Source organism: Apium graveolens, chromosome 8, assembly GCF_009905375.1.
Source record: "Apium graveolens cultivar Ventura chromosome 8, ASM990537v1, whole genome shotgun sequence".
In the NCBI taxonomy this organism is placed as follows: Eukaryota; Viridiplantae; Streptophyta; class Magnoliopsida; order Apiales; family Apiaceae; genus Apium; species Apium graveolens.
The window spans coordinates 197,346,670-197,354,070 of record NC_133654.1 but is presented as its reverse complement, the minus strand read 5'-3'; the positions used below and the strand labels follow the sequence as shown (position 1 = coordinate 197,354,070).

At 40.7% G+C, this 7,401-nt stretch overlaps 1 non-coding gene across 1 annotated transcript; it reads left to right on the top strand.

Annotated features, from left to right (window-relative positions):
* Window positions 1-6,522: 6,522 nt before the first annotated feature.
* LOC141681059 (small nucleolar RNA R71) lies at window positions 6,523-6,628 on the top strand. Its single transcript, XR_012558501.1, has one exon. It is a non-coding gene; the product is annotated as a small nucleolar RNA R71 (small nucleolar RNA).
* The last annotated feature ends 773 nt before the right edge of the window (window positions 6,629-7,401 follow it).

The window sequence follows — 7,401 nt, the reverse complement described above, 5'->3', positions numbered from 1 at the left end:
ACACTTCAATTCTTATATTGGATTTTTATACGGATTCATGCTTTTATTCAAACAAAATAAAACACATATGTTTATTTGATCGTGCAATGAGTGAGGTCTACAAAAGACTTATACAATAGTACCCATGTAGCGAGCGTTAGGTTAGCGGATCCCAGACTATAAAAGCCTTAGGTCACTAGGCACAAAGTCAACTAAGAACTTAATAACTCGGATACTAAAGAGCCCACTCGTGATCAATTATACATAACACTTATTCATTTTATTTTTCTTCTCTCTTTTTTTCAATTTTTTTTCTTTTTCCTTTTTTTAATTTCTGAACGAGTGCGTTTCGCTCCATCTCGCTCAACCCTAGACTACTCATATAAATATGAGCCGGCTACTAGCCATTTGACACCTAGCCACAACAACTAACAATGAAATCCAATTTTTCTCCAATTTCTAAAAATCCATGTTATTTTATTATTAAGAGAATATCCTAAATTTTAAATATAAACCAGCGATTAAACCTCGACAAATAAACAAACCATGATCATGATCTAGCACTCTAGCAACCTATAAGACTTAGTGAAATACAATTATCTCTAGCATGCAAACTAATTTGATAAGACTTAACATCACTAAATATGATATCACTATACTAGCATCAATATTACAAATCAACTGGAAAAATCATCTAAAGGATCATGTTATAATGCACATACATGAACTATATGAACAAACTAACATAAAAAACTACCAAAAATAAAAAAAAAACTACATGGAAAAATATGCAACTATATGAACTAAACTATCATGAATATGCAACTACATGCGACTCATACAAAACATATTCCTTCAACTACTACCCCCAAACATAAAATATTCACTGTCCTCAATGAAGGTAATAGTAAGGAATTCAGGCATACCTAATCAGAATCAGACTCCTCACCCTCAACGGGTGGAGTATCAGGTGTGTCCGGAGGTGGATACATGGAATCTTCACGAAAAATGGCCACTAAATGTCAACACCGGTGGCTCTAAAAGCTGTCCCCAATGCCTGGGTGAGATCACGTGCAAACCTGCTGTGGATGTCATGCATCGCATCCATCCTCCTAGCCAGACGCATGTACTGCGTATTGCCCTTCTTTGATTGTTCTTGTAATTAAGATGACTCTATCTCCTCACCCAACTGAGCTCTCCAACCCGCTTCATGGGCTTTCTTTGAACCACCAGCATAATACTGATCAGCTGGATGCTTGCCCGGAAGCATATCAAAAGAATAACCAAGCCCCTTAGGATCGGGTTTACCACCATACCACTCCACCATGTGCAATATAATTGAACTATCAACGGCAGAACTAGGGAGCTGAAGCTGCTCATGTGCGACCCACGAACACGAACTATCGCACACAACCTCGTAACTATGGATGCATAGGGTATATAACTCGTAGTGCTCCCTCTCAAAAATCTCAGAATACCATGGTGAATAATCCTACTGATGTCCACATAATCACCCTTCAGAATACCCCACAATAAGCGTGCTCGCTCCACAAATAAAGGCATTCCAAACACGGGCAAATCTATTCATACAAGAAGCAGGGAATGAGGCATAATCAGTTGTTCCCCTCTTGAATGTCCACTGAATCTTAGGTACACATAGAGTAGCAACAATATTATCCAAGTCAAAATCGTCTGAAGTCTTATCATTCCAAATATCCTGACCGGGCTTTTTCGCGGGTTGATTAATTACCCTCCTTATCGCTCCTGTACTATACTCCACCTTCATCCCCCAACCACCGTGAAATCATTCTTCTCCACCTTTGCATTAGCATGGAACTCTCGAACAACACTCATGGGTACAGCAGTGGGCTCCTCACAAAATGAAACCCAGCCTATCTCCTGAATGCTTGACCCGGATCATTCTCAAAAATTTCCACTGCTCCATATGGAAACACAGTTTTGACAATAAACGGCCCTGACCATCTTGATTTCAACTTTCCAAGAAAAAGACGGAGACGAGAGTTGAACAAAAGAACTTATTGCCCTGGCACAAATGATTTGAGCACTAGACCCCGATCGTGCCACCTCTTGACTTTCTCCTTGTACATTTTGTTATTCTCATAAGCTTGAAGTCGAAATTCATCGAGCTCATTCAATTGAAGCATCCTCTACTTCCAGCTGCATCCAAATCTAGATTCAATTTTTTTAAAGCCCAATAAGTTTTATGCTCCAGCTCCACCGGTAAATGACACCCCTTACCATAAACCAACTGATACGGTGACATCCCTAGCGGAGTCTTGTACGCTATTCGATAAGCCCAAACAGCTTCATCAAGCTTCAAAGACCAATCCTTCCTCGATGGAGACACAACTTTCTCTAAAATATGCTTAATCTCTCTGTTAGATACCTCGACTTGACCATTTGTCTGGGGATGATAAGTCGTAGCAATGTGATGATTCACATTATACCTTTGCTTCATAGTAGTGAACTTGTGATTGCAAAAATGCAACCCCTCATCACTGATTATGACTCTTGGAGTTCCAAATCTTGTGAATATCTGCTTATGAAGAAAATTAAGCACCACTTTCGCATTGTTTGTTGGAAACACCTTAACTTCAACCCATTTCGACACATAATCAACTGCCAACAAGATATACTGATTGTTACAGGATGAGATAAATGGCCCCATGAAGTCAATTCCCCAAACATCGAAGATCTCAACCTCGAGAAGCACATTAAGAGGCATCTCATCCCTCTTAGACATATTACCCACACGTTGACATCAATCACATTTCAAAATGAACTGGTGAGAATCTTTAAACAAGGTTGGCCAAAAGAATCCTGCTTGCAGAATACGAGCTATTGTCTTTTCTCCACCATAATGTCCTCCATAATCCGCTGAGTGGAAATCTCTCAAGATCCCCCCCCCGTTTCGCTGTAAGGAATACATCTCCTGATGATTTGGTCAGTTCATTGTCAAAAAAGAAATGACTTATCCCACATATACCACTTCACCTCATGTAGAAAATTTTTCCTTTGAGCATAAGATAAGTCGGAAGGCATGATATTACTCACAAGGTAGTTCACAATGTCTGAAAACTACGGTTCTTCTTCTTGCACTCCAAATAGCTGCTCGTCGGGAAAAGACTCATATATCAATGCCTTATTTAATGAAGTAGCATTAGGGTTCTCCAAACACGAGAGATGATCAGTGACTTGATTTTCAGTCCCCTTTATGTCCTTGATCTCTAGTTCAAATTCTTGAAGCAAAAGAACCCATATAATCAATCTAGGCTTCGAGTCCTTCTTCAAGAAAAGATAACAAATTGCAGCGTGATCAGTGAAAACTGTCACCTTAGTCCCAAGTAGATAAGATTGAAATTTCTCAAAACCATAGACAATAGCCAAAAGTTCTTTCTCCATAGTAGTGTAATTCAATTGAGCACCATTTAGGGTCTTACTAGTGTAGTAGACCACATGAAACATGTTGTTCTTCCTCTGCCCAAGAACTGCTCCAACTGCATAATCACTTGCATCGCACATCATCTCAAAAGGTCCATTCCAATCAGGTGCAGTTATGACAGGTGCCGTGATTAAACTCTTCTTCAATTTTTCAAAACCTGCAAGGCACTCGTCATCAAACTTTAAAGGGACGTCTTTTTCTAGCAAACTGCACGATGGCTTCGAAATCTTAGAGAAGTCTTTGATGAAACGCCTATAGAAACCCGCATGACCAAGAAAACTGTGAATTCCCTTAACAGAAATAGGTGAAGGAAGATTTTCAATGACCCCCACCTTGGCTTTGTCCACCTCAAGACCCTTACTAGAATCCTTGTGCCCAAGAATAATGCCCTGTCGCACCATAAAGTGACATTTCTCCCAATTGAGAACCAAATTGGTCTCAATACACCTCTTGAGAACGTGTCCAAGATTTTGCAAGCATTCATCAAAAGAATCACCAAATATAGAGAAGTCGTCCATGAACACCTCCACATTCTGGCCAATCATATCCGAAAAAATGGCCATCATACATCTCTGAAATGTGGCTGGTGCACCACACAAACTAAACGAAACTCGTCTGAAGGCGAAAGTACCAAATGGACAAGTGAAGGTAGTCTTCTCTTGATCTTCGGGAGCGATACAAATCTGATTGTAACCTGAATAGCCATCAAGAAGACAGTAGTACTCATGACCGGCCAATCTATCAAGCATCTGATCAATGGAGGGCAAAGGGAAGTGATCCTTCCTAGTGGCCTTGTTCAGCTTCATATAGTCCATGCAAACTCTCAACCCCGTGACTGTTCTTGTAGGAATAAGCTCATTCTTCTCATTTGCAACCACAGTAATTCCACCTTTCTTTGGCACATATTGAACCGGGCTTACCCATGTACTGTCAGAAATAGAGTAGATGATTCCTGCATCTAGCCACTTAAAAATTTCTTTCTTCACTACTTCCTTCATGATCGGATTAAGTCTTCTTTGTTGCTCAACCGTGGGCTTGCTAACTTCCTCTAACATAATTTTATGCATGCAATAAGAAGGGTTGATTCCCTTGATATCTGTTATAGTCCAACCAATTGCCGATTTGAACTCTCTTAGATGCCTCAGGAGCTTTTCCTCGTCACTACCTGAAAGGTCAGATGCAATAATAACAGGAAAAGTACATGCATCACCTAAAAACGCATACCTCAAATGCTCGGGTAGAGGCTTAAGATCAAGAGTGGGAGCTTCCTTAATAGATGGCTTGAGGCGTTTAAGAGCTTTATTCAATTCCTCCACTCCAAGAGATTCAAAAGGTATCTCAATCTTCCTCTTCCAAGGAGAAGAATTCAAATAATGTAATTGTTCTTCACCTTCATCATCTTCACTATCTGAATTTCCCAATAAGGCTTTTTCTAAGGCATCGGACCTTAGCAATTGATCAAGTTCTGAAGTAACTATAGAATTGACCAATTTCACCTTTAAGCACTTCTTATTTTCTGTAGGAAATTTTATAGCATTGAACACGTTAAAAGTTACATCCTGATCCAGCACTCGCATTGTGAGCTCACCCTTCTACACATCTATCAAGGTTCGGCCAGTCGCCAAGAAAGGTCATCCCAAGATTATGGGAATCTTCTTATCCTCCTCAAAATTAAGAATGACGAAATTAGCAGGGAAGATGAGTTTATCAACCTTGACCAAGACATCCTCCACAATACCTCGCGGATATGTAATAGAATGGTCGTTCAATTGCAAGGTCATATAAGTCGGTTTTGGATCAGATAAGTCCAACTTCTTGAAGATTGAAAAAGGCATCAGATTGATGCTAGCTCCCAAGTTACATAAGCATCTATCAAAAGACATTTTTGCAATAGTACACGGAATAGTGAAACTTCCTGAATCTTAAGCTTCAGAGGCAACTTCTGTTGCAGCACATCACTGCATTCCTCCGTGAGAGCGACAGTCTCTAAATCATCTAGCTTCACTTTCCGAGAGAGAATACCTTTCATAAACTTTGCATAACTAGGCATCTGCTCAAGAGCCTCAGTGAAAGGTATGTTGATATGAAGTTTCTTGAACACCTCCAGAAACTTCTCAAATTGCTTGTCCAGCTTTTTCTTCTATAGTCGCTTAGGAAAAGGCGGTGGGAGATAGATCTGCTTCTCCCCTGTATTACCCTCAGGAGGAGTGTGCTCAATAGTAGTCTTCATTGGTTCCACTTCTACTTCCTGCTGCTCTACTTCTTTCTCAGACCTTGCTTCTTCAGTTAATGCTTGAGTTTGTTCGGGATTCGCAACCTTTCCAGACCTCAAAGTGATTGCATTTATCTGCTCCTTAGCTTCCTTCTTTCCTGGAACTTCAGTGTCACTAGGTAGTGTACCAGGCTGATGATTTAGCAAGGCATTGGAAATTTACCCAATTTGATTTTCCAAGGTCTTGATAGAAACAGCTTGACTCTTGCACATTAGCTTCAACTCCTCTAATTAAGATTTTTCATTAGCTTGTTGTAGTTGAAGTAGCTGTCTTGGAGCATACTGCAGTTGCTGAAAACCAGAGGGGTTGTACTGCTTCGTTGGATACTGCTGATAAGGCTGTTGAACCGTATTTTGAGTGTTGCTTCAACTGAAATTAGGATGATTGCGGTTGTTGGGATGATAAGTGGCTGGCACAGGTTGCTGCGAATGCTGAAAGTTGCTAACAAACTGAGCTGATTCACTAGAAATTGTGCACTGATCAGTCTCATGGGCACCAGCACAAAGTTCACAGACACTAGTGATTTGATTAACCCCATGATTATCCAAAGTGTCCACCTTCATCGTCAAAGCCTTAAGTTGGGCAGCTATAGCAGTTGTTGCATCTAATTTCAGAATTCCTGCTACCTTTCCCTGAGTCAGTCTCTAAGAAGGATTCTGGTACTCATTAGCAGCCATCAGTTCAATAAGTTTATAAGCTTCATCATAGCTTTTAGCCCCCAAGGCTCCTCCTGATGCTGCATCAAGCATGGGTCTAGAAGTAGCACCCAATCCATTGCAGAAATAGTTAATAATCATCCAATCAGGCATGCCATGGTGTGGGCACTTCCTTAGCATCTCCTTATATCGATCCAAGCCTCACACAGAGATTCTCCAGTTTGCTGAGTGAACTGAGTAAGAGCATTTCTGATTGCAGCAGTCTTCGCCATAGGGAATAATTTAGTGAGAAATATTTGATCAAGATCTTCCCAGGTGGTGATAGACCCTGCTGGTAGAGAATGTAACCAGCACTTAGCTTTGTCCCTCAGAGAGAATGGGAAGAGTCGCAGTTTGATAGCATCTTCAGTCATATCATTGAACTTGAATGTGTCGCAGATCTCGATGAAATCCCTAATGTGCATGTTGGGGTCTTCAGTAGGAGAACCCGGAAACTGAACTGAGTTCTGTATCATCTGAATCGTGCTTGACTTGATCTCAAAAGTGTTGGCCCTGATGGCTGGCCTGATGATGCTTGACGGAATGTCATTGATCTTAGGCTGAGAATAGTCCATCAAAGCCTTAGGATTCTCTACTTGATCACCCATCTCTACTAACACTGGTTCCTCGACTTTCTCTTCTTCTTCTACCTTCTTCTCTTCTTCAAAAACTTCTTTTTGAACCACCACAACTTCTTCCTCGGCTTTATCCAGTGTTCTCTTACGAGTACGCGAACGCGTATGCATACACCCTCGCTAGAGTACCTGAAATAAGACAAGAAAACAAATAAGTAACAATGTCCGAGTCAATGAACTTTAACGACCACTGATGGAAAATACATAAACTAAAAATTAACACTGTAGTCCCCGGCAGCGGCGCCAAAAACTTGTTAGTCGCTAAACACGCGCTAATAATACACGCAAGTATACACATTCGCAAGTAATATAGAATCTTTTCTAGTTCGTTCCCACAGAGACTGGCTTGGTTAACT